The sequence below is a fragment of the Oncorhynchus kisutch genome, linkage group LG2 (assembly GCF_002021735.2).
Source record: "Oncorhynchus kisutch isolate 150728-3 linkage group LG2, Okis_V2, whole genome shotgun sequence".
In the NCBI taxonomy this organism is placed as follows: Eukaryota; Metazoa; Chordata; class Actinopteri; order Salmoniformes; family Salmonidae; genus Oncorhynchus; species Oncorhynchus kisutch.
The window spans coordinates 58,289,494-58,316,207 of NC_034175.2; the positions used below are offsets into that span (position 1 = coordinate 58,289,494).

At 44.1% G+C, this 26,714-nt stretch overlaps 1 protein-coding gene across 1 annotated transcript in view; it reads right to left on the reverse strand.

Annotated features, from left to right (window-relative positions):
* The window catches only part of LOC109904675 (ephrin type-A receptor 6-like), a 247,547-nt gene that overhangs the window by 93,781 nt on the left and 127,052 nt on the right, over window positions 1-26,714 (reverse strand). The gene's annotated exons all lie outside the window — the stretch shown is intronic.

A 26,714-nucleotide genomic window follows, 5' to 3' on the forward strand; every position in this document is an offset into this window, starting at 1 on the left:
AAACTATGACAGACAAAATGAGAAAAAAAATTCCAGAAAATCACATTGTTGGATTTTTAATGAATTTATTTGCAAATTATGGTGGAAAATAAGTATTTGGTCACCTACAAACAAGCAAGATTTCTGGCTCTCACAGACCTGTAACTTCTTCTTTATGAGGCTCCTCTGTCCTCCACTCGTTACCTGTATTAATGGCACCTTTTTGAACTTGTTATCAGTATAAAAGACACCTGTCCACAACCTCAAACAGTCACACTCCAAACTCCACTATGGCCAAGACCAAAGAGCTGTCAAAGGACACCAGAAACAAAATTGTAGACCTGCACTAGGCTGGGAAGACTGAATCTGCAATAGGTAAGCAGCTTGGTTTGAAGAAATCAACTGTGGGAGCAATTATTAGGAAATGGAAGACATACAAGACCACTGATAATCTCCCTCGATCTGGGGCTCCACGCAAGATCTCACCCCGTGGGGTCAAAATGATCACAAGGACGGTGAGCAAAAATCCCAGAACCACACGGGGGGACCTAGTGAATGACCTGCAGAGAGCTGGGACCAAAGTAACAAAGCCTACCATCAGTAACACACTACGCCGCCAGGGACTCAAATCCTGCAGTGCCAGACATGTCCCCCTGCTTAGGCCAGTATATGTCCAGGCCCGTCTGAAGTTTGCTAGAGAGCATTTGGATGATCCAGAAGAAGATTGGGAGAATGTCATGTGATCAGATGAAACCAAAATATAACTTTTTGGTAAAAACTCAACTCGTCGTGTTTGGAGGACAAAGAATGCTGAGTTGCATCCAAAGAACACCATACCTACTGTGAAGCATGGGGGTGGAAACATAATGCTTTGGGGCTGTTTTTCTGCAAAGGGACCAGGACGACTGATCCGTGTAAAGGAAAGAATGAATGGGGCCATGTATCGTGAGATTTTGAGTGAAAACCTCAGCAAGGGCATTGAAGATTAAACGTGGCTGGGTCTTTCAGCATGACAATGATGCCAAACACATGAAGGAGTGGCTTCGTAAGAAGCATTTCAAGGTCCTGGAGTGGCCTAGCCAGTCTCCAGATCTCAACCCCATAGAAAATCTTTGGAGGGAGTTGAAAGTCCGTGTTGCCCAGCAACAGCCCCAAAACATCACTGCTCTAGAGGAGATCTGCATGGAGGAATGGGCCAAAACACCAGCAACAGTGTGTGAAAACCTTGTGAAGACTTACAGAAAACGTTTGACCTCTGTCATTGCCAACAAAGGGTATATAACAAAGTATTGAGATAAACTTTTATTATTGACCAAATACTTATTTTCCACCATAATTTGCAAATAAATTCATTCAAAATCCTACAACGTGATTTTCTGGATTTTTTTTCTAATTTTGTCTGTCATAGTTGAAGTGTACCTATGATGAAAATTACAGGCCTCTCTCATCTTTTTAAGTGGGAGAACTTGCACAATTGGTGGCTGACTAAATACTTTTTTGCCCCACTGTAGATGGAGAGCAAAAGAGAAAGAGGGCAGGACAGGACAATAAAGACATATAGAGAGGTAGGGAGATAAAGAGAGAGAAAGAGAGAGAAGGAGAGAGACTCCACTCTCTACAATACAGTCCAGGCAGTGTTAGCCCCGCCCGGCCCATCCGTAATATCTCAGTGACATTATCACAGGCTGTGATCGGAAAACACTCTGGTTTTATGGACCTTTCAGAGGTCATCTCCGCTCGCTGCTCCTTTACAGAAATGTTTATCGCTGGGTAGAAACAGTCTCTGGCCAAATGAACTAACAGAGTAGTAAACCATTCAGCAGACATCCTTTAAAGAGTCCCAGGAAGAGAGGGGAGAGCAAAGAGAGGCAGAGAGAGAGCGAGAAAAAGAGAGGGAGAGAGTGCAGTCCCACAGTCAATCGTCTTCAGAGACTAACCCAGCCCCATGAGGCCAGAGACAGACAGTAAAACAGGGCTTTTATGGGCCAAGCAGCCAGTGACAGGGAGACAATGGCCTGGGCTGGCACCCAGACAGACTGAGCACACTTCAGACTTTGATTAGGATGTCCAGCAGTGGATGCTCCCCAGAGAAGGGAAGGGGAGGACGATCCTCCTCAGTGAATGTCATAAAAATGTAAATAGTGAAACATTTAAAAAAGTGAACCTTTCTAAATATATTCACGTCACCAAATAATTGATTAAAACACACTGTTTTGCAATGAAGGTCTACAGTAGCCTCAACAGCACTCTGTAGGGTAGCATCATGGTGTAGCCGCAGGACAGCTAACTTCTGTCCTCCTCTTGGTATATATATATATATATTTTTTTTTTGTGTGTGAATTTTTTTGTGTGTGAACTGGATACATTTGTCCAATAGTAACTCTAATTTGCAACTGTTGAACTAGATCACACCCTAGATCAGCTAGATGCAGGTAAGAGTGTGCAAGGTGGTATTTGAATGTGGCACTATTGGTCCCTTGATTACTAATAATGATCTTGTTGAAAGTTTACAACATAAGCTAGGGTTGTAGCAACCTCATGATGGGTACAGGGGCGATTTGAGTATCATGTAGTAGCCTAAAGCGATTGATGTTACATTGAGCTGGGTGAATTGACTGACAGTCATCGACTATGCTGTAATATAAATAAGGCCATGCTGATTTAAAACAATCCTCCTCATCTTATTAAACGGTGCCGACCACCACTGATGTCCAGGACTTAGATCACTGGCCGACAGACTGAATAGATAGCAATAACCCCAACCAATATTTTGGATGTTGCCTTCAATAACGCATCACCGGGAGCACACTCCCTGCCCTTCAGGACATCTACAGCACCCTGTGTCACAGGAAGGCCAAGCAGATCATCAAGGACCTCAGCCACCCGAGCCATGACCTGTTCACTCCGCTATCATCCAGAAGGTGAGGTCAGTACAGGTGCATCAAAGATTGTACCAAGAGACTGAAAAACAGCTTCTATCTCAAGGCCATCAGATTGTTAAATAGCCATCACTAGCCGGCCTCCACCCAGTACCCTGCCCTGAACTTAGTCATTGTCACTAGCCGGCCTCCACCCAGTACCCTGCCTTGAACTTAGTCATTGTCACTAGCCGGCCTCCACCCAGTACCCTGCCCTGAACTTAGTCATTGTCACTAGCCGGCTACCACCTGGTTAGTCCTCCATGAACTTTAGAGGCTGCTGCCCTATGTACATAGACATGGAACACTGCTCCGTTTAATCATGTTATCATACTGTTAAACCCACTTCATATGCATGTACTGCATTCTAGTCAAGTCCATCCTATTCAACTATTGCTGTACATATACTATTCTATCCACGTATTCTTCAGTTATACTACATATTCTATCCACATACTGTCCATAATGTATATATATCCCATCACATACAGAACCAGTCAAAAGTATGATCACACCTACTAATTCCAGGGTTTTTCTTTATTTTTGACTATTTTCTACATTGTAGAATAATAGTGAAGACATCACAACAAAGAAATAACATATATGGAATCATGTAATAACCAAAAAAGTGTTAAACAAATCAAAATATATTTTATATTTGAGATTCTTCAAAGTAGCCACCCTTTGCCTCGATGACAGCTTTGCACACTCTTGACTTCACTCAACCAGCTTCATGAGGTAGTCACCTGGAACATATTTCAATTAACAGGTGTGCCTTGTTAAAAGTTAATTTGTGGAATTTCTTTCCTTCTTAATGCATTTGAGCCAATCGTGTTGTGACAAGGTATGGGTGGTATACACAAGATAGTCCTATTTGGTAAAAGACCAAGAACAAAGAAGAGTTTCAAATAAGCAAAGAGAAACGACTTTAAGACATGGTCAGTCAATCTGGACAACTTCAAGAACTTCTGAATGTTTCTTCAAATGCAGACGCAAAAACCATCAAGCGCTATGATGAAATCGGCTCTCACGAGGACCGCCACAGGAAAGGAAGTTACCAGACTCCAGAAATACCTGAAATTGCAGCCCAAATAAATGCTTCACCGAGTTTAAGCAACAGACACATCTCAACATCAACTGTTCGGAGGAGACTGCAAGAATCAGGCCTTCATGGTCAAATTGTTGCAAAGAAACCACTAGTAAAGGACACCAATAATAAGAAGAGACTTACTTGGGCCAAGAAACACGAGCAAAGGACATTAGACCAGTGGATCCAACCGCCGTGTCTTTGTGAGACGCAGATTAGGTAAACGGATTATCTCCGCATGTGTGGTTCCCACCATTAAGCATGTAGGAGGAGGTGTGCTGGTGTGGTGGTGCTTTGCTGGTGACACTGTCAGTGATTTATTTAGAATTCAAGGCACACTAAAGCAGCATGTCTACCACAGCATTCTCCAGCGATACGCCATCCCATCTAGTTTGCTCTTAGTGGGACTTTAACAGTAGTGGGACTTTAATAGTTTTTTAACAGGACAATGACACAACACACCTCCAGGCTGTGTAAGGGCTATTTGACCAAGAAGGAGAGTGATGGTGCTGCATCAGATTACCTGGCCTCCACAATGACCCGACCTCAACCCAACTGAGATGGTTTGGGATGTGTTGGACCGCAGAGTGATGGAAAAGCAGCCAACAAGTGCTCAGCATATGTGGGAACTCCTTCAAGACTGTTGGAAAAGCATTCCTCATGAAGTTGATTGAGAGAATGCCAAGAGTGTGCAAAGCTGTCATCAAGGCAAAGGGTGGATACTTTTAAGAATTATAAATCTAAAATATGTTTAAATTTGTTGAACACTTTTTTGGTTACTACATGATTCCATATGTGTTATTTCATAGTTTTGATGTCTTCACTATTATTCTAAAATGTATAATTTTTTATAAATAAAGATAAACCCTTGAATGAGTAGGTGTGTCCAAACTTTTGATTGGTAGTGTATATTTATACTCCGGACTACGACATTGCTCGTCCTAATATTTATTTATTTCTTAATACAATTATTTTACTTTTAGATTTGTGTGTATTGTTGTGTATTGTTAGATATTACTGCATTGTTGGAGCTAGGAACACAAGCATTTTGCTACACCTGCTAAACACGTGTATGTGACCAATACAATTTGATTTGATTTGATTTTCAATACCATTTTTGGTCAGCATTCAGTGCAAATATATAATCCTGAAGTGCAATAGTGCAGTGTTTGTGTATGATTTAAAGTGTGTGCAAGATAAGGAATGGTGAACGGTCCTTCTCAGGCCTCCTACTGCAGCCCTCTCCTCCTGCAGTCCTAACCTGCTGCAAAACAGAGCAGCCCCCCTCCCTCCCTCCCTCCCTCACTTAAAGCCTTCATTATCTGCTGGTTAATTATCTAATGTGGAGCCTGGATGTCATTTACCTCCTAGGAAGAAGAATGGGATGCAGCAGTGTGCTTGGATTCCTAATGGCACAAACAAAGTTAATGAACACTTAATAAGGTGTTATGAAGATTGTTGTTGTGCTTCGACCCAACTTTCCCTTCCACATGATGGACGTACAACGAGAGCTTTAATACCCCTTTAACCCCCCCCCCCCCCCACCCCCCCTCCTCCACACATAAACACATGCACACACACACACCCGCACACACACGCATGCACGCACGCACACACACACACACACACACACACACACACACACACACACACACACACACACACACACACACACACACACACACACACACACACACACACACACACAGTGTTAAATCACACTGAATGATCTTCGCTAGAGGTCTCATTAGCATAAAAACCATCTCTCTGAAATAAACAACGCCAGAAGAACACAACAAACAACACTGGAGATAATGACAACATGACAGACCTTAACACTGGAGAGGATCCCTCACTCTGACACTTTACACTGTGATCTTCTGTACACTTTATTGTACTTGAACTCCCACATCATATTAATATTTGTATACCACTAATCAGATGTATGTCTAAGAGCACCACATCTGTAGATGTACAAGCCATAGATTGCACTGCCAAAGCACATCATTCAGCAGCAGATGCAAAAAAACATTTGTGACTGCGAACGCAGCGGTGTGAGTTTCTCTGGCTGCTGTCTGCTGTCTAAGGACCACTAGGCTGTTCTTGAACGTTTCTCAGAGACACACGGGACCATTAGGAGAGAGAAGAGCTCAATTTGTTGGCAGAATTATAATAGAAGAGGAACAAAGCTTCGACAACCCCTTCATGACAATCTCTAAGAGCTTCAAACACACTGTTCAAAGGTTGATACACAGTATACAGCCAGGGATATTTAGTCTGTCCTCAGAGCATAGTCAACTCTCATTCTTTATGTTCCTGCTCCCACTTTATGTCTGCTCTGTTTTAGTTAAGAGAAAAAGAACAGGAATTAACATGAGATCAGAGCGATGTGAGTCTCGCTGTAGCCGACTGACGTTTTTAGAGCCAGCAACAGTAGCCTAGCAGCCTAAATGTGGAAAGGAACGTGGGCTGTGTGTGTGTGTGTGTGTGTGTGTGTGTGTGTGTGTGTGTGTGTGTGTGTGTGTGTGTGTGTGTGTGTGTGTGTGTGTGTGTGTGTGAGTGTGTGTGTGTGTGTGTGTGTGTGTGTGTGTGTGTGTGTGTGTGTGTGTGTGTGTGTGTGTGTGTGTGTGTGTGTGTGTGTGTGTGTGTGTGAGTGTGAGTGTGAGTGTGTGTGTGTGTGTGTGTATGTGATTGAGACTGTGATTGCTGTAGTGTGCAAAGGCACTAGACTGTCACAGATTTTTATTAACACTTCTCTACTGATGACGGGTTCTAACACTCAAATGGAAAATTACAACATATCTCATCGATTACATCGATACATCTACTGTGAAGATACAGTAATTGCTCATTAGCATTTAGAGAGTTAATCTTTGAAATACCAGTCAGTGAGAATAACATGTAAATCTGTTAAACTTCTGTGAAAGTGTTCCACTCATATTCCCTGAAATAAACTACTGATCTAAACGCTCCATATATGTCCAAAATAACACTGTTGTATTCAGAAATGAGTCAAAAGTGCTTAGCTGGGAGGAAGTTGGTTTGAATTGTAATCATGTTGGATGATAAAATGCTGGTTCATAAGACTAGCAGGCAGCAGGCAGCAGTAATTATAGAAGAATGAGAGCCATATCGTCTTATGAATGATCTGATCTGATTAGAAACACCACAAACACTCAGCATCAGCAACATATACTCATACTGAAATACAGAGACCTAGTTATTTTCCTATTCCTCAGCTTAGCTTGGTTATTACAGTGCACCAGGTCATACCTGACTACACATGTAAACCAAAATAAAGACATTACTGCCAGGATTAGTCCAGGTTCTAGTCACATCTCATGAAACTCCCCCCTCACCTCCCCCCTCCCCCAGCCACACCATGCTGAAAAGTCTATTGGAATTCCCATCTGCATGCAGCACATTGAAATGAATGGTTGGTGGGTCAGGTAAAGTGGAGTGGTCTTCCTGGTGCCAAATCACACCATGCTGAAGCAATTATACAGCAGCCCTTGGTTGGGCCCGTACACAAACAGCTTGTACCGCCGCCCGCCCCTGCACACTCTGCCAAAGCCATTTCATTCTCAGGCGACACGTTCATTAGCAACTAACTTAAAGGGAAAATGCACCCAAAAACAGTAATCACTATAATTTACAGTGTTAAGAGAACAATAGTTTTATTTTGTTGTTATAATAAGGTTGGTAACAACATCTGAAAATCATTGTGGAAATCTGTTGCAGCTCAAGTCTACTACAAACCCCATAATGCAATGCTCTGGCTAGCTAAATAGCAAATAGCAAACGTAGCTACACACAATGATACCAAAGTCAATATCGTGATGTAGCTAGTTAGCTGTAAAATCACACTGCACTATCAATTTAAGAGTCTACAATCTGACCATGTTCAACCTGCAGATTGATGTGCCTCGCCAAGTGTGACATTCGCAACAGCCATACGACATGCAATGCACCCTGGACTGAGGAGGCAAACAAATAAGAGAAATGTGGTGGTCCCTCTGTTAAATTACACATTTCTCGAGGTAGGAATATCGCAAAAATATGATCAATGGCTAATTCGAGAGAAGACAACCTCTCATGTTATGACATCGGCCAATATTGAAATCTGACATGCATGATAGATGTTTTCACAATTTAAAAGTCGTATTTCCATTAACTTCCAATGTAGTGAGAGCGGCATTATTACAATTAGGGCTGTTACGGTGACCGTATTACCCCCACACCGGAGGTCACAAGTCATGATGGCAGTCAAATTACACGTGACCATTTAGTTACGGTAATTAGGCTTCTCCAAGCTCTGATGCTGCTGATTAGTAGACTACCAAACTTACTAACTGCCTGGTACTCAGTACTCTATCAGCCCTCTAATCACTCTGACATCAATGCAAATGTAATCGAAAATCAAATCAAATACTTCATGAGATCCCATGAGTCCATGTTGTGCAACATTTCTATAGGCTACGCAATTGCGTGGGAAAACAGAGTGATGGCCTCTATTTAAAAGAGGAGGATCCCATCAGCTTTCTATTTAAAAAAAAATCAAATCAAATCTTAGTCGCACACATCATGTGGCCTAGCCCATAGGCCTATATGTTTTGATAAGGTTTTGTTAAGTGACCAAGTAACTTCTTAAATTTAAGCACATTAATCCACTTTACAAAGGGTGTAGAGCCTAACTGGAAAACATACGCAGCTTGTGAGTTTCAAGTTTGGGGAAGATATTTTTCACCCAAAAAATGCACCTTCATAATAAAAGCATGTGTCGTGTGTGCATTGCTGCACGTATAATGTGAAGAAATATCCTAATTGTTTATCAACATTTTAAGCTAAACGTTCTGATCTGTTGCATCAACCTCCTTGCTTAAAACATTTTGGGGATGCTAGTGGTTGTATTAATTTTGGATCGCATCCCACAACTGTTGCAGTCTATGTTTGGAATATTTATTTCTTGCACAGTATAGAATAGTTCAACTGTTGTACTATGGGGGCCACTATAATGGCCACACAAAGGGGATGCCCCCTGGAAATTTGAGGCAATTGTCAAATTGTCAAATTGTGAATGAGAGACTGATGAATTGGGTATAGCCTGCGCAAAAAACAAAGCCGTCCTCATGCCTTTCATGCAACTTTTTTCAAATCATCATTAGATTCGCATCATGCAGCCTTACAATGTATTAAAAAACCGAAACATATAGCCCGACGTTTGTATCACAACAAAAGTTAAATAAATAACTCTAAATTAAGCATATACAGTACATTCAGAAAGTATTCAGACCTCTTGGTGTTTTCCACATTTTGTTAAGTTACTGCCTTTACTTTCCATAATCGAGCTGCACAAAATACCCCATAATGACAAAGCAAAAACAGCTTTTTAGAAATGTTTGCAGATGTTTGCAGATGCTTCAACTCAGTACTTTGTTGAAGCATCTTTGGCAGTGATTACAGCCTCAAGTCTTCTTGGGTATGACGCTACAAGCTTGGCACACCTGTATTGGGGGAGTTTCTCCCCTTCTTCTCTGCGGATCCTCTCAAGCTCTGCCAGGTTGCATGGGGAGCGTCACTGCTCAGGTATCCCCAGAGATGTTCGATCGGGTTCAGTTCCGGGCTTTGGCTGAGCCAGTCAGGTCAACTCCTGCGTTGTCTTGGCTGTGTATTAGGGTTGTTGTCCTGTTGTAAGGTGAAACTTCACCTCAGTCTGGGGTCCTGAGCGCTCTGGAGCAAGTTTTCATCAAGGATCTTTCTGTACTTTGCTTCATTCCTTCCCTTGATCCTGACTAGTCTACCAGTCCCTGCAGCTGAAAAACACCCCCACAGCATGATGCTGACACCACAATGCTTCACCGTAAGGATTGTGCCAGGTTCCCTCCAGACGTGACGCTTGTCATTCAGGCCAAAGAGTTCAATCTTGGTTTCATCAAACCAGAGAATCTTGTTTCTCATGGTCTGAGAGTCTTTTATGTGCCTTTTGGCAAACTTCAAGCGGGCTGTCATGTGCCTTTTACTGAGGAGTGGCTTCAGTCAGGCCACTCTACCATAAAGGCCCGATTGGTAAAGTGCTGCAAAGATGGTTGTCCTACTGGAAGGTTCTCTGGAGCTCTTTCAGAGTGACCACTGTGCTCTTGGGGACCTTCAATGCTGTAGAAATGTGTTGGTACACTTCCCAGATCTGTGCCTCGACATAATCCTGTCTCAGAGTTCTACGGACAATTCTTTTGACCTCATGGCTTGGTTTTGCTCAGACATGCACTGTCAACTGTGGGACCTTATATAGACAGGTGTTTGCCTTTCCAAATCATATCCAATCAATTTGAAGGAGTCTGAATACTTTCCGAATGCACTGTATTTTCTTGACAATCACTGGCTGACAAAATTTCATGACCGACACAGCTACGCCACACCGGACAAATTTCTGCCTGCTTGAAGGTCAATAGCTCAGATACACATGAAAACATGAAATGACCCCGGATTCGATAGAACATCGCTCAGAGATGCACAAAAAATAATTGTTCCTTTAAGCGACAACCCAGCTCCCTCCTTCTGCTATTTAAAGTATATAATTGCACATTTATCCTGAATGCAGGCAATTAAATGGTAAATGGTAATACGTTTTATTGAATCCTGTTTAGCCCCAGTAATGATGGGAAGTTGGGAAAAAGTTTATAACTGTGACCAACGAATATTTAAATCATACGTAGTTCCTCAGTAGACACACAGACGGATGGACAAACAGACAGACAGACAGTATTTCATATTAAACATGCTCCTACTCAGTCATGCTGTGTGCTGTGATAACAGTCTCCATGCAGTCATTCACTCACAATCACACAATCAATATGTGACTCACTGGGCTACAGTATGAAAGATGGGCCTGTGAAAGTGCTTGTGAAAAATGCTCCCTCAGAGAGATAGAGAGATGGATAGAATTCTACATAAAAAGAGGTGAAGGGAAAATAGATGTGCTCTGTAAATGAGGACAAGTCATTAATAAAGACAACTCATGAATATGAATGTGGTAAATGTTAATTATTCTGAGGGGGAGATGGAGTGTCAACATTCACATCTCTACTCTATTGGTGTCTTCACAGTTCTACTCTACCGGTGTGTTCACAGTTCTACTCTACCGGTGTGTTCACAGTTCTACTCTACCGGTGTGTTCACAGCTCTACTCTACCGGTGTGTTCACAGCACTACTCTACCGGTGTGTTCACAGCACTACTCTACCGGTGTTTTCACATCACTACTCTACCAGTGTCTTCACAGTTCTACTCTACCGGTGTGTTCACAGTTCTACTCTACCAGTGTCTTCACAGCTCTACTCTACCGGTTTGTTCACAGCTCTACTCTACCGGTGTGTTCACAGCTCTACTCTACCGGTGTGTTCACAACACTACTCTACCGGTGTGTTCACAGCACTACTCTACCAGTGTGTTCACTGCTCTACTCTACTGGTGTGTTCACAGCTCTACTCTACCAGTGTCTTCACAGCTCTACTCTACCGGTTTGTTCACAGCTCTACTCTACCGGTGTGTTCTCAGCTCTACTCTACCGGTGTGTTCACAGCTCTACTCTACTGGTGTGGTCACAGCTCTACTCTACCGGTTTGTTCACAGCTCTACTTTACTGGTGTGTTCACAGCTCTACTCTACCGGTGTGTTCACAGCTTTACTGGTGTGTTCACAGCTCTACTCTACCAGTGTGGTCACAGCTCTACTCTACCGGTGTGTTCACAGCTCTACTTTACTGGTGTGGTCACAGCGCTACTTTACTGGTGTGGTCACAGCTCTACTCCACCGGTGTGGTCACAGCTCTACTTTACTGGTGTGGTCACAGCTCTACTTTACTGGTGTGGTCACAGCTCTACTTTACTGGTGTGTTCACAGCTCTACTTTACTGGTGTGTTCACAGCTATACTTGTGTGTTCACAGCTCTACTCTACCAGTGTGGTCACAGCTATACTTTACTGGTGTGGTCACAGCTCTACTCTACCGGTGTGGTCACAGCTCTACTCTACCGGTGTGTTCACAGCTCTACTTTACTGGTGTGGTCACAGCTCTACTTTACTGGTGTGGTCACAGCTCTACTTTACTGGTGTGTTCACAGCTCTACTTTACTGGTGTGTTCACAGCTATACTTGTGTGTTCACAGCTCTACTCTACCAGTGTGGTCACAGCTCTACTCTACCGGTGTGTTCACAGCTCTACTTTACTGGTGTGGTCACATCTCTACTCTATTGGTGTCTTCACAGTTCTACTCTACCGGTGTGTTCACAGTTCTACTCTACCGGTGTGTTCACAGTTCTACTCTACCGGTGTGTTCACAGCTCTACTCTACCGGTGTGTTCACAGCACTACTCTACCGGTGTGTTCACAGCACTACTCTACCGGTGTGTTCACATCACTACTCTACCAGTGTCTTCACAGTTCTACTCTACCGGTGTGTTCACAGTTCTACTCTACCAGTGTCTTCACAGCTCTACTCTACCGGTTTGTTCACAGCGCTACTCTACCGGTGTGTTCACAGCTCTACTCTACCGGTGTGTTCACAACACTACTCTACCGGTGTGTTCACAGCACTACTCTACCAGTGTGTTCACTGCTCTACTCTACTGGTGTGTTCACAGCTCTACTCTACCAGTGTCTTCACAGCTCTACTCTACCGGTTTGTTCACAGCTCTACTCTACCGGTGTGTTCTCAGCTCTACTCTACCGGTGTGTTCACAGCTCTACTCTACTGGTGTGGTCACAGCTCTACTCTACCGGTTTGTTCACAGCTCTACTTTACTGGTGTGTTCACAGCTCTACTCTACCGGTGTGTTCACAGCTTTACTGGTGTGTTCACAGCTCTACTCTACCAGTGTGGTCACAGCTCTACTCTACCGGTGTGTTCACAGCTCTACTTTACTGGTGTGGTCACAGCGCTACTTTACTGGTGTGGTCACAGCTCTACTCCACCGGTGTGGTCACAGCTCTAGTCTACCGGTGTGTTCACAGCTCTACTTTACTGGTGTGGTCACTGCTATACTTTACTGGTGTGGTCACAGCTCTACTCTACCGGTGTGGTCACAGCTCTACTCTACCGGTGTGTTCACAGCTCTACTTTACTGGTGTGGTCACAGCTCTACTTTACTGGTGTGGTCACAGCTCTACTTTACTGGTGTGTTCACAGCTCTACTTTACTGGTGTGTTCACAGCTATACTTGTGTGTTCACAGCTCTACTCTACCAGTGTGGTCACAGCTCTACTCTACCGGTGTGTTCACAGCTCTACTTTACTGGTGTGGTCACATCTCTACTCTATTGGTGTCTTCACAGTTCTACTCTACCGGTGTGTTCACAGTTCTACTCTACCGGTGTGTTCACAGTTCTACTCTACCGGTGTGTTCACAGCTCTACTCTACCGGTGTGTTCACAGCACTACTCTACCGGTGTGTTCACAGCACTACTCTACCGGTGTGTTCACATCACTACTCTACCAGTGTCTTCACAGTTCTACTCTACCGGTGTGTTCACAGTTCTACTCTACCAGTGTCTTCACAGCTCTACTCTACCGGTTTGTTCACAGCTCTACTCTACCGGTGTGTTCACAGCTCTACTCTACCGGTGTGTTCACAACACTACTCTACCGGTGTGTTCACAGCACTACTCTACCAGTGTGTTCACTGCTCTACTCTACTGGTGTGTTCACAGCTCTACTCTACCAGTGTCTTCACAGCTCTACTCTACCGGTTTGTTCACAGCTCTACTCTACCGGTGTGTTCTCAGCTCTACTCTACCGGTGTGTTCACAGCTCTACTCTACTGGTGTGGTCACAGCTCTAGTCTACCGGTGTGTTCACAGCTCTACTTTACTGGTGTGGTCACTGCTATACTTTACTGGTGTGGTCACAGCTCTACTCTACCGGTGTGGTCACAGCTCTACTCTACCGGTGTGTTCACAGCTCTACTTTTCTGGTGTGGTCACAGCTCTACTTTACTGGTGTGGTCACAGCTCTACTTTACTGGTGTGTTCACAGCTCTACTTTACTGGTTTGTTCACAGCTATACTTTACTGGTTTGGTCACAGCTCTACTTTACTGGTGTGGTCACAGCTCTACTCTACTGGTGTGGTCACAGCTCTACTCTACCGGTGTGTTCACAGCTCTACTCTACCGGTGTGTTCACCGCTCTACTCTACCAGTGTCTTCACAGCTCTACTCTACCGGTTTGTTCACAGCTCTACTCTACCGGTGTGTTCACAGCTTTACTCTACCGGTGTGTTCACAACACTACTCTACCGGTGTGTTCACAGCACTACTCTACCGGTGTGTTCACAGCTCTACTCTACTGGTGTGTTCACAGCTCTACTCTACCAGTGTCTTCACAGCTCTACTCTACCGGTTTGTTCACAGCTCTACTCTACCGGTGTGTGCTCAGCTCTACTCTACCGGTGTGTTCACAGCTCTACTCTACTGGTGTGGTCACAGCTCTACTCTACCGGTGTGGTCACAGCTCTACTCTACTGGTTTATTCACAGCTCTACTCTACCGGTGTGTTCACAGCTCTACTTTGCTGGTGTGTTCACAGCTCTACTCTACCGGTGTGGTCACAGCTCTACTTTACTGGTGTGTTCACAGCTCTACTCTACCGGTGTGTTCACAGCTCTACTTTACTGGTGTGTTCACAGCACTACTCTACCGATGTGTTCACAGCTCTACTCTACCGGTGTGTTCACAGCTCTACTTTACTGGTGTGGTCACAGCTCAACTTTACTGGTGTGTTCACAGCTCTACTTTACTGGTGTGGTCACAGCTCTACTCTACCGGTGTGTTCACAGCTCTACTTTACTGGTGTGGTCACTGCTCTACTTTACTGGTGTGGTCACAGCTCTACTTTACTGGTGTGTTCACAGCGCTCTACTTTACTGGTGTGTTCACAGCTCTACTTTGCTGGTGTGGTCACAGCTCTACTTTACTGGTGTGGTCACAGCTCTACTTTACTGGTGTGGTCATAGCTCTACTTTACTGGTGTGTTCACAGCTCTACTCTACCGGTGTGGGCACAGCCCTACTCTACTGGTGTGGTCACTGCTCTACTTTACTGGTGTGGTCACAGCTCTACTCTACCGGTGTGGGCACAGCCCTACTCTACTGGTGTGGTCATAGCTCTACTTTACTGGTGTGTTCACAGCTCTACTCTACCGGTGTGGGCACAGCTCTACTCTACTGGTGTGGGCACAGCTCTACTCTACTGGTGTGTGTAAGAGAGATAGACACCTCTCAGTCTCACCAGAGCTGAATAACACATCTAGGTGTAGAGGAACTCAAATGTTGGAAGCCGTATGAAGAAACAAAGAATAAAGAAAGATGAGCAAACACTAAAGAAAGAGAAAGACAGAGTGAAAGACATAGTAGTGAGTGAAATCAGCACTTTACAATGTTGAGTCATGTTTGTGACAATGAGCTATTGACACATGAAGACATCAACTCTCCCACCCAGCCACCCAAGTCAGTCAGCCAGTCAGTCAATGGAAGTTTTTGACTTCCCCCTGCTAACCCAGTCTGTCCCGCTCATCCACAGAGCTGGTACATAGGACAGCCATAACTCAAAATAGACTTTGATTTTTGGATGTTTGAAAAGGTCCTGAGAAGGTCGATATACAGTTGAAGTCGAAAGTTTACATACAGTTAGGTTGGAGTCATTAAAACTTGTTTTCAACCACTCCACAAATTTCTTGTTAACAAACTATAGTTTTGGCAAGTCAGTTATGACATCTACTTTGTGCATGACAGAAGTAATTATTCCAACAGTTGTTTACATACAGATTAATTTCACTTATAATTCACTGTATCACAATTCCAGTGGGTCAGAAGTTTACATACACTAAGTTGACTGTGCCTTTAAACAGCTTGGAAAATTACAGGAAATAATGTCATGGCTTTAGGAGCTTCTGATAGGCTAATTGACATTATTTGAGTCAACTGGAGGTGTACCTGTGGATGTATTTCAAGGCCTACCTTCAAACTCAGTGCCTCTTTGCTTGACATCATGGGGAAATCAAAAGAAATCAGCCAAGACCTCAGAAAAAAAATTGTAGACCTCCACAAGTCTGGTTCATCCTTGGGAGCAATTTCCAAATGCCTGAAGGTACCACGTTCATCTGTACAAACAATAGTACGCAAGTATAAACACCATTGGACCACACAGCCGTCATACCGCTCAGGAAGGAGACGCGTTCTGTCTCCTAGAGATTAACGTACTTTGGTGTGAAAAGTGCAAATCAATCCCAGAACAACAGCAAAGGACCTTGTGAAGATGCTGGAGGAAACAGGTACAAAAGTATCTATATCTACAGTAAAACAAGTCCTATATTGACATAACCTAAAAGGCCGCTCAGAAAGGAAGAAGCCACTGCTCCAAAACTGCCATAAAAAAAGCCAGACTACGGTTTGCAACTGCACATGGGGAAGATGATCATACTTTCTGGAGAAATGTCCTCTTTATCATATATCCTCAGGCCCTATACATACAGTATCACTCCAGTATCCCTGCACAGTGTACATATGGTACTGGAACTGACTGACCCTGAATATAGTATTCTTACTTACTTTATCGTGTTTTCTTGTGTGTTTTTTGTTTTACATTATTATTTTTAGTATTACATTGTTATTGATTACTGCATTATTGGGGTTAGAGCTTGCAAGAAAGGCATTTCACTGTACTTGTGCAGGTGACATTAAAACTTGAAACACACACACGCAGACTTAAAAGTAATATTTTGCCATGTCAAGCTTGTCTTAGAAAGAGAATATAATTAACTTAAGAAGTCGATTAATATATAAAATGTCAGGGATAAAAAGTACATATAAAGCATGGTTTAGATGGAACCCCTTAACACATCATGTAATGAAGAGAGAGTTCATGTGGGATCGTCATATTTATGGCTACGTTCATTTACATTCATGTCAATTGGGGGTCTAACTTCCCTTCCTGGGCCTTGGCTTTCAGTAGCTTCTGTGCTGTTTCTGACAAAAACACACATGCACTAACGAATGCAAGTTTATACACCAACCCTGCAGTACAGTATATGGTGTGTATGCCTGAGCGGCAGCTCTGATCTATGGAGTGTAATAGTGTTTAATAACTGGTCCATTACGTGTCTGGGTAATCCCACTCTCTCATGCATCAACACACAGCCAATTCTATTTCCTCCGCCTCAGCTCTTTTCACTACGCTGTAAAGTTCATTTCAGAAAGGCTCGGCACAAAACAGCCCTCAAATATCAATTACCGCTTATGGGGAAAGGAGCTAATGGGTGTTACATTTCCAAATCCTTTAATATTATTCATTCCACTTTAATACGTTGTTTTTATAGGCTGTGATAACAGCGAATGGTGGTGTTGGAATGAATTCAGATTTAGCCTAATATGAATGTGTGTGTGTCAGTAGAGCCCTGTCCTGCCAGCTGAACTGGGTGTATGAAGGCTTCCTGTGGCTATTTAATCATGTTGACCGCCAGTTCCCAAATTACAGCTGTCACCATCACAGCTGGACAAACACACACACACACACACACACACACACACACACACACACACACACACACACACACACACACACACACACACACACACACACACACACACACACACACGCACGCACGCATGAACACACACTCTCTCACAGTCTCTCACACACACACCCACCTCCACACACACACAGCTGGACACTGGTGTGGCGTGCAATTTGGCTTGTCGCTACTAAATGCCCCTCAGTGAGAGGCCATCCTATCATACTCTGTCATAAGAATACTTTCAGGAGTACAGAGGACAGAGGGAGAGAGGAGGAGGAGGGGATAAGAGAGATTTTACATGGCTGGTTAGCAGGGAAGGCCTTGAAGAGGAGAGAGAGATAGAGGGGTGGGGGAGCAGAGAGAGTGAGGGATGGAGAGAGGGGGGGTAATAGGGGTTGAAGTCATTCATAAGTCATTACCATAGAATGACAGCACCACGCAGAGTAAACACTCACACGCACACACACACACACACGCACACACACACAAACACATGTTACACACACCTGCACAGCCAGAACAAAATGGAAACTCTCAGACAATTTACCTGGCCTGCTTCCTCTCCCCCAGAAAGGCTTGTTGATGACAGAGCAGAGAAAGTTGTTAATTAGCTAGATGGCAGCTTCATTAAACCTCATACTAGTTGCCCTGCCCTATTCCACCAATGACAACACACTTGGTGATAGCCATGTGGTTCAGGCCTTCTATAGGACTCCTCATCCAGAAGTCATTGACACACAGTATTGTGAAGCCATGGAGTGCTCTGATTAACAAGGCCTGCTCTGTTCTCTGTCTGATTATTCCTGCTCTGTTCTCTACTGATAACAGAGGAGCTGGGGTGGGGTGGGATGGGATAGGATGAGGTGGGATGTCATGGGGTGGGGATAGGATGAAGTAGGATGGCATGGGATGGGGTGGGATGAAGTGGGCTGGGATAGGATGAAGTAGGATGGCAGGGATGGGGTTGGATGGGGTGGGATGGAATAGGATGAAGTAGTATGGCAGGGATGGGGTGGGATGGAATAGGATGAAGTAGGATGGCAGGGATGGGATGGGATAGGATGAAGTAGGATGGCAGGGATGGGGTGGGATGGGATGAAGTAGGATGGCAGGAATGGGGTGGGAAGGGGTGGGATAGGATGAAGTAGGATGGCAGGGATGGGGTTGGATGGGGTGGGATGGGATAGGATGAAGTGGGATGGTAGGGATGGGGTGGGATGGGATATGATGAAGTAGGATGGCAGGGATGGGGTGGGATGGGATAGGATGAAGTGGGATGGTAGGGATGGGGTGGGATGGGATAGGATGAAGTAGGATGGCAGGGATGGGGTGGGATAGGATGAAGTAGGATTGCAGAGATGGGGTGGGATGGGATGAAGTAGGATGGCAGGGATGGGGTGGGATAGGATGAAGTAGGATGGCAGGGATGGGGTGGGATGGGATGAAGTGGGATGGCAGGGGTGGGGTGGGATGGGGTGGGATAGGATGAAATGGGATGGCATGGGATGGGGTGGGATAGGATGAAGTGGGATGGCTGGGATCCCCTCAGATTGGAGAGGTAGTGCAGGAAGGAGCTTCAACTGCAGAGCTAAACACGCAGTAGTGAGGATCGCTGAAGATCAACGCTTGATACCCTCTTGACTCCCTCTGTCTACCCAAGGACGCCAGAGGACAGAAATCAGTTAACCACCTAACTGAGGAACTCAATTTAACCTTGAGCAATACCCTAGATGCAGTTGCACCCCTAAAAACTAAAAACATTTCTCATAAGAAACTAGCTCCCTGGTACACAGAAAATACCCGAGCTCTTGAAGCAAGCTTCCAGAAAATTGGAACGGAAATGGCGACGCACCAAACTGGAAGTCTTCCGACTAGCTTGGAAAGACAGTACCGTGCAGTATCGAAGAGCCCTTACTGATGCTCGATCATCCTATTTTTCCAACTTAATTGAGGAAAATAAGAACAATCCGAAATTCCTTTTTGATACTGTCGCAAAGCTAACTAAAAATCAGCATTCCCCAAGAGAGGATGGCTTTCACTTCATCAGTAATAAATTCATGAACTTTCTTTGAGGAAAACATCATGATTATTAGAAAACAAATTACGGACTCCTCTTTAAATCTGCGTATTCCTTCAAAGCTCAGTTGTCCTGAGTCTGCACAACTCTGCCAGGACCTAGGATCAAGAGAGACTCAAGTGTTTTAGTACTATATCTCTTGACACAATGATGAAAATAATCATGGCCTCTAAACCTTCAAGCTGCATACTGGACCCTATACCAACTAAACTACTGAAAGAGCTGCTTCCTGTGCTTGGCCCTTCTATGTTGAACATAATAAACGGCTCTCTATCCACCGGATGTGTACCAAACTCACTAAAAGTGGCAGTAATAAAGCCTCTCTTGAAAAAGCCAAACCTTGAACCAGAAAATATAAAAAACTATCGGCCTATATCGAATCTTCCATTCCTCTAAATTTTTTTTAGAAAAGGCTGTTGCGCAGCAACTCACTGCCTTATTGAAGACAAACTATGTATACAAAATGCTTCAGTCTGGTTTTAGACCCCATCATAGCACTGAGACTGCACTTGTAAAGGTGGTAAATTACCTTTTAATAACATCAGACCGAGGCTCTGCATCTGTCCTCGTGCTCCTAGACCTTAGTGCTGCTTTTGATACCATCGATCACCACATTCTTTTGGAGAGATTGGAAACCCAAATTGGTCTACACGGACAAGTTCTGGCCTGGTTTAGATCTTATCTGTCGGAAAGATATCAGTTTGTCTCTGTGAATGGTTTGTCCTCTGACAAATCAACTGTAAATTTCGGTGTTCCTCAAGGTTCCGTTTTAGGACCACTATTGTTTTCACGATATATTTTACCTCTTGGCGATGTCATTCGAAAACATAATGTTAACTTTCACCGCTATGCGGATGACACACAGCTGTACATTTCAATGAAACATGGTGAAGCCCCAAAATTGCCCTCGCTAGAAGCATGTGTTTCAAACATAATGAAGTGGATGGCTGCAAACGTTCTACTTTTAAACTCTGTTCTAGGTCCCAAGAAACAAAGAGATCTTCTGTTGAATCGAACAATTAATTTGAATGGTTGTACAGTTGTCTCAAATAAAACTGTGAAGGACCTCGGCGTTACTCTGGACCCTGATTTCTCTTTTGAAGAACATATCAAGACTGTTTCAAGGACAGCTTTTTCCATCAACGTAACATTGCAAAAATCAGAAACTTTCTGTCCAAAAATGACGCAGAAAAATTCATCCATGCTTTTGTCATTTCTAGGTTAGACTACTGCAATGCTCTACTTTCTGGCCACCCGGATAAAGCACTAAATAAACTTCAGTTACAGCTAAATATGGCTGCTAGAATTGTGACTAGAACCAAAAAATGTGATCATATTACTCCAGTGCTAGCCTCCCTACACTGGCTTCCTGTCAAGGCAAGAGCTGATTTCAAGGTTTTACTGCTAACCTACAAAGCATTACATGGTTTGCTCCTACCTATCTTTCTGATTTAGTCCTGCCGTACATACCTACACGTATGCTACGGTCACAAATGCAGGCCTCCTTACTGTCCCTAGAATTTCTAAGCAAACAGCTGGAGGCAGGGCTTTCTCCTATAGAGCTCCATTTTTATGGAATGGTCTGCCTACCCATGTGAGAGACGCAAACTCGGTCTCAACCTTTAAGTCTTTACTGAAGACTCATCTCTTCAGTGGGTCATATGATTGAGTGTAGTCTGGTGTGAAGGTGAACGGAAAGGCTTTGGAGCAACGAACCGCCCTTGCTGTCTCTGCCTGGCCGGTTCCCCTCTTTCCACTGGGATTCTCTGCCTCTAACCCTATTACAGGGGCTGAGTCACTGGCTTACTAGGGCTCTTTCATACTGTCCCTAGGAGGGGTGCGTCACTTGAGTGGGTTGAGTCACTGATGTGATCTTCCTGTCTGGGTTGGCGCCCCCCCCCTTGGGTTGTGCCGTGGCGGAGATCTTTGTGGGCTATCCTCAGCCTTGTCTCAGGATGGTAAGTTGGTGGTTGAAGATATCCCTCTAGTGGTGTGGGGGCTGTGCTTTGGCAAAGTGGGTGGGGTTATATCCTTCCTGTTTGGACCTGATGTGGCCCCATCATCGGATGGGGCCACAGTGTCTCCTGACCCCTCCTGTCTCAGCCTCCAGTATTTATGCTGCAGTAGTTTATGTGTCGGGTGGCTAGGGTCAGTTTGTTATATCTGGAGTACTTCTCCTGTCCTATCCGGTGTCCTGTGTGAATTTAAGTATGCTCTCTCTAATTCTCTTTCTCTCTTTCTTTCTCTCTCTCGGAGGACCTGAGCCCTAGGACCATGCCTCAGGACTACCTGGCATGATGACTCCTTGCTGTCCCCTGTCCACCTGGCCATTTTGCTGCTCCAGTTTCACCTGTTCTGCCTGTGATTATTATTATTTGACCATGCTGGTCATTTATGAACATTTGAACATCTTGGCCATCTTCTGTTATAATCTCCACCCGGCACAGCCAGAAGCAGAAGAGGACTGGTCACCCCACATAGCCTGGTTCCTCTCTAGGTTTCTTCCTAGGTTTTGGCCTTTCTAGGGAGTTTTTCCTAGCCACCGTGCTTCTACACCTGCATTGCTTGCTGTTTGGGGTTTTAGGCTGGGTTTCTGTACTGCACATTGAGATATCAGCTGATGTACAAAGGGCTATATAAATAAATTTGATTTGATTTAATTTGATACTTGATACTAGCATAGAATCACATATCCAACTTTCATTGGCTAGCATTCTGCAAGAAACAAATCATTCTGCAAGAATCATAAGTTAAATTTCTTCAGAACTTTTCTTTTTAGCTGCGTCAGTAGTTAGAGCTTCTGCTTCAGTCATTTTGTGATGTGTCTGTGGCTGAAGCTGTCAGTGGCTCCCACGTCCACAGTGTTGAATAAAAATCCGTATTGTTATAAAGCTGCACCAAACTGGAATGGGAACACACTCACTCACACATCAGTGAGGATGGAGAAAGAAATACACACAGCATCACAGATGAGGTAGTTTGTGTGAAATGTCTCATCATCTCCAAACATAAAGTTGTTTTATAAACGTTTGAATGAAGCAGATTGAAGCAGAGAATAAATGAGATGGGCAGTAAGAACACATCCAGGTCCTCTGACAGATCAGCCAATTAGCAGGCGTGACTGGTAGGGAGAGAATGACAGAGAGAAGAGGAACACAGAGAGGAGAGGATCAGAGGAGAAACGCAAACACACACACACACACACACACACACACACACACACACACACACAAAGAAACACACACCTTTCTGGCAGTGTTCTATATAAATCCTCCCACTGATTCCTTCCCTGTCCATTCTCCTATAACACCACTATAGATCAGACTCTAAGGCCAAACCTCCCATAGCTCTCTAGCATATCTCCCCAGTGTGTATGTGTGTGTGTGTTTGTGTGTTTCCTCCCCCCATGCTCTCCATCACACCACACTCCTGTCCTATCCTTCTATTCCTCTATTCCTCCTCCACCCATCACAGAACATTACCTCATCCCTCTCTCCATATCCAGGAGAGAAAAGAGAAGAGAGAAAGAGTGATATAACGATCGATACTATAATAGATTCCTTCTGTAAAACATCACCCCCCTCCGACAATGCAATCAGACTGCTATCACGCAGACAAAACAGACAGGGTAGGGGCTGGATGCTGTTCCAATCCTCCTAACCTCCCCTCCTCTCCCTAGACTGGGATTCTGTTTGTGAGAACATCTAATTGCCCTCTCTTTTCTTAAGATTGTATTGAACAAAGTAAAATGAAAAACATTTACTAACTGAGCCATCATCCAAATTAGATAACCTAGAGAGAAAGAGAGAGACAGAGAGAGAGAGAGACTGAGAGAGAATGTGAGAAAGAGAGAGACAGAGAGAGAGACAGAGAGAGAGAATGTGTGAGAGAGAGAGACAGAGAAAGAGAGAGAGACAGAGAGAGCGAGAGAGAGTGAGAGAGAGACAGAGAGAGAGAGAGAGAGAGCAGAGAGACATTACTAGGATACATCGAATATATTTATGAATACAGAGGAATCGTACAAGCCACTGTATCAGTGTCAATATGGTGAGGTTAACCATCCTCTACTGATTAATTCACAACATGTCTAAAAATAAACCTTCCGTTTTCCTCAGAAACAGAGCTAAATCAAGACCTCACCAGTGAGCCAATACACAAACACACAGACGCATGAAACAAAATGAACCCTTTTAAGTCAACCTTTTATCACAGTAACTACATCAGAGAGGCCTCCATGTACTTGTATGTGTGTGTGAGTGAGTGAGTGTCTGATTGAGTGTGAGAGAGAGACAGACAGAGAAAAAGAGTGAAAGAGAACTAGACACAGTTGCACAGGGTCTGGTCTGTGACCCTGTCAGGTGTGTGTGTGTGTGTGTGTGGGTGTGTGTGTGTGTGTGTGTGTGTGTGTGTGTGTGTGTGTGTGTGTGTGTGTGTGTGTGTGTGTGTGTGTGTGTGTGTGTGTGTGTGTGTGTGTGACAGCAGACAGACGTTTGTCTGGTAGTGAGGCCAGGGGCCAGCACCACCAGGCCCCCAACACCCTGTCCACACATATGTTGAACTAATCACGTCCCTTAATGATACATTATTCATAGCAGGGTATCACAGGGTGACTGAGGGGAGAGACAGGGGTGAGGGAGGGACACCGTTGGAGAGAGGAAGGGAGGGTGTGAGGGAAAGAGAGAGGGAGAGACTGAGATGACAGGACTTAGTGAAAGTTGGTTGCATTGTTTTAACACAAACTAAGCTAGCCTAGGGTTAACAAATGCTTGTTTTAACACAAACTAAGCTAGCCCAGGGTTAACAAATGCTTGTTTTAACACAAACTAAGCTAGCCCAGGGTTAACAAATGCTTGTTAACACAAACTAAGCTAGCCCAGGGTTAACAAATGCTTGTTTTAACACAAACTAAGCTAGCCCAGGGTTAACAAATGCTTGTTTTAACACAAACTAAGCTAGCCCAGGGTTAACAAATGCTTGTTTTAACACAAACTAAGCTAGCCCAGGGTTAACAAATGCTTGTTTTAACACAAACTAAGCTAGCCCAGGGTTAACAAATGCTTGTTTTAACACAAACTAAGCTAGCCCAGGGTTAACAAATGCTTGTTTTAACACAAACTAAGCTAGCCCAGGGTTAACAAATGCTTGTTAACACAAACTAAGCTAGCCCGGGGCCAGACTAGTCTGGGGTTAAGAACAATGCAGTGTGAAAAGGCCTATTGAAGACATTGAAAAGATTAGGAGATTTTATTGCCTTCAATCAATTAGGCAGTATCTCACTTTCTGTCTCTCTGTCTCTTTGTCTCTCTTTCTTTCTCCCTCTCTCTTTCTCTCTCTCTGGGATGGGCTACCAGATAGCCACAGCTGTGTAGGATAATGAACACACAGACACAGCACAATTCACATTCCATAATGGAGACTGATAGGAGTTTAAACTCTCTTTGCTCTGACAAGGCTCTCCATTCTACTGATTAGCCTTGCTAGCACAACAGAGTTAGAGTTTCAAAAAATTTGAAATTCAAACGATAGCGATGAGTCATTTTGTAGCTTCTTAGTAATATGAACTATGTTGCAGTGTCCAGCTAAACCCCTGTCCTGCTCAAACCCATTATAGCTGACTGCTATCCTGCATGTCCTACATAGCCAGTCCAGTCAATAGTTTCAACCCCCCTCTCCAAATCACATCCATACAGTTGTCAGCACAATTCACATGGATCCGGCCGAGCTGATTAAGAACCATTGTGTATAGCTGCTTCAGAAGGGTCAGTCAAAGTTCACAGTAAATCGACCCTGTAGGGGGGGACTTTCTGACACCATATATCCTCTGTTTCACTGACCCACTTACTGCTATCTGTAACTGCCCTGAGCTGCTGGATTAGACCTAGCCACAGGATGCCCTGTGTGTTTCTGTGTGTGTTTGTGTGTGTGTATAGCTGTGTGTGTGTTTGTGCCAGGCCTATAACGAGCGTAACTAACAGGCTTGTCCAGGCAGTGAGGGCTGGACGGTAAGATTGAGGGACACCTACTGCTAATTAAACTCTGTCCTCCGGTCACTGTCTCTCACAGTACTCAGCTATCAGTCAGATAGAGAAATGGAGGGAGGGAGAAAGGTAAGGGACAGAATAAGGTATGGCGGAGAGGGAGGGAGTGAGAGGGAGGGAGTGCAGGAAGGAGGGATGGTTAAAAGGAGAGAGGGTTAAGAGCTGTCAGGGAATACAAAAAGTCCAGTCTAGTCCAGCCTAAAAACCTAGCATGAATCAGAATAAAATGCTGAAGTCTGCTTCTAAAACTTGGATAATACAGAAGGCTATGTGTGAGTCTTTACATGATTGGATATGAGGATGTAAAAGCAGTGTGTCTAATGCTGAGGGACAAAACAAGCTATAAACAGTAACCTGTCACTAAGCAGGATATAGACACCATATACATGGCCTGTCATCAAACCCTGCGTGGGCCTTTATGCTGTTAAATCTCATATTTGGTGACACAAATTGCCGTTTCTTTCTCTCTCTCGTCCCTATAGGCCCTCTTTCATTTATGACAACCTAGGTCTTCTTTCATACAGGCTTGTGATCTGTGTTTTCTAGGCCAGGCATGCACGCACACACACACGCACACACAAACACACGCGCACAGGAACACACACACACACTCTTCTTTAATGACTTATTCAGTGTCACAGCTTACTTTCCAAAATAGAAACATAACCCACAAAATCAATTGAAATGTTTCCACGACTGACAGGACTTATATTGGTAAAATATAAAACGCATCAGAACCGGCTCTGCCTTTGTTCAGTGAACACAGCACGGTGCGGAGTGGCTCGGTATGACGGAGGCTGTGTTTGCGAGCGCCTCGGTACATTAGGGGATATTTTTTTCTCAGTCTTTGATCACTGTAGTCTTTGAAGTAACACTTGCAAATAGAAAAAGAGGCAGAAGTCACAGAGAGTTCACATCGCAAACTTGGCACTGCGTACGGCTTGCTGATGGTAATCTGCATAATATATTCTTTAGATTATCAGAGGAAGATAACACCCAGTGGATAAACCCCTCCCACACAGGCCTAATTAACAGGATGAGACAAGCTGGAT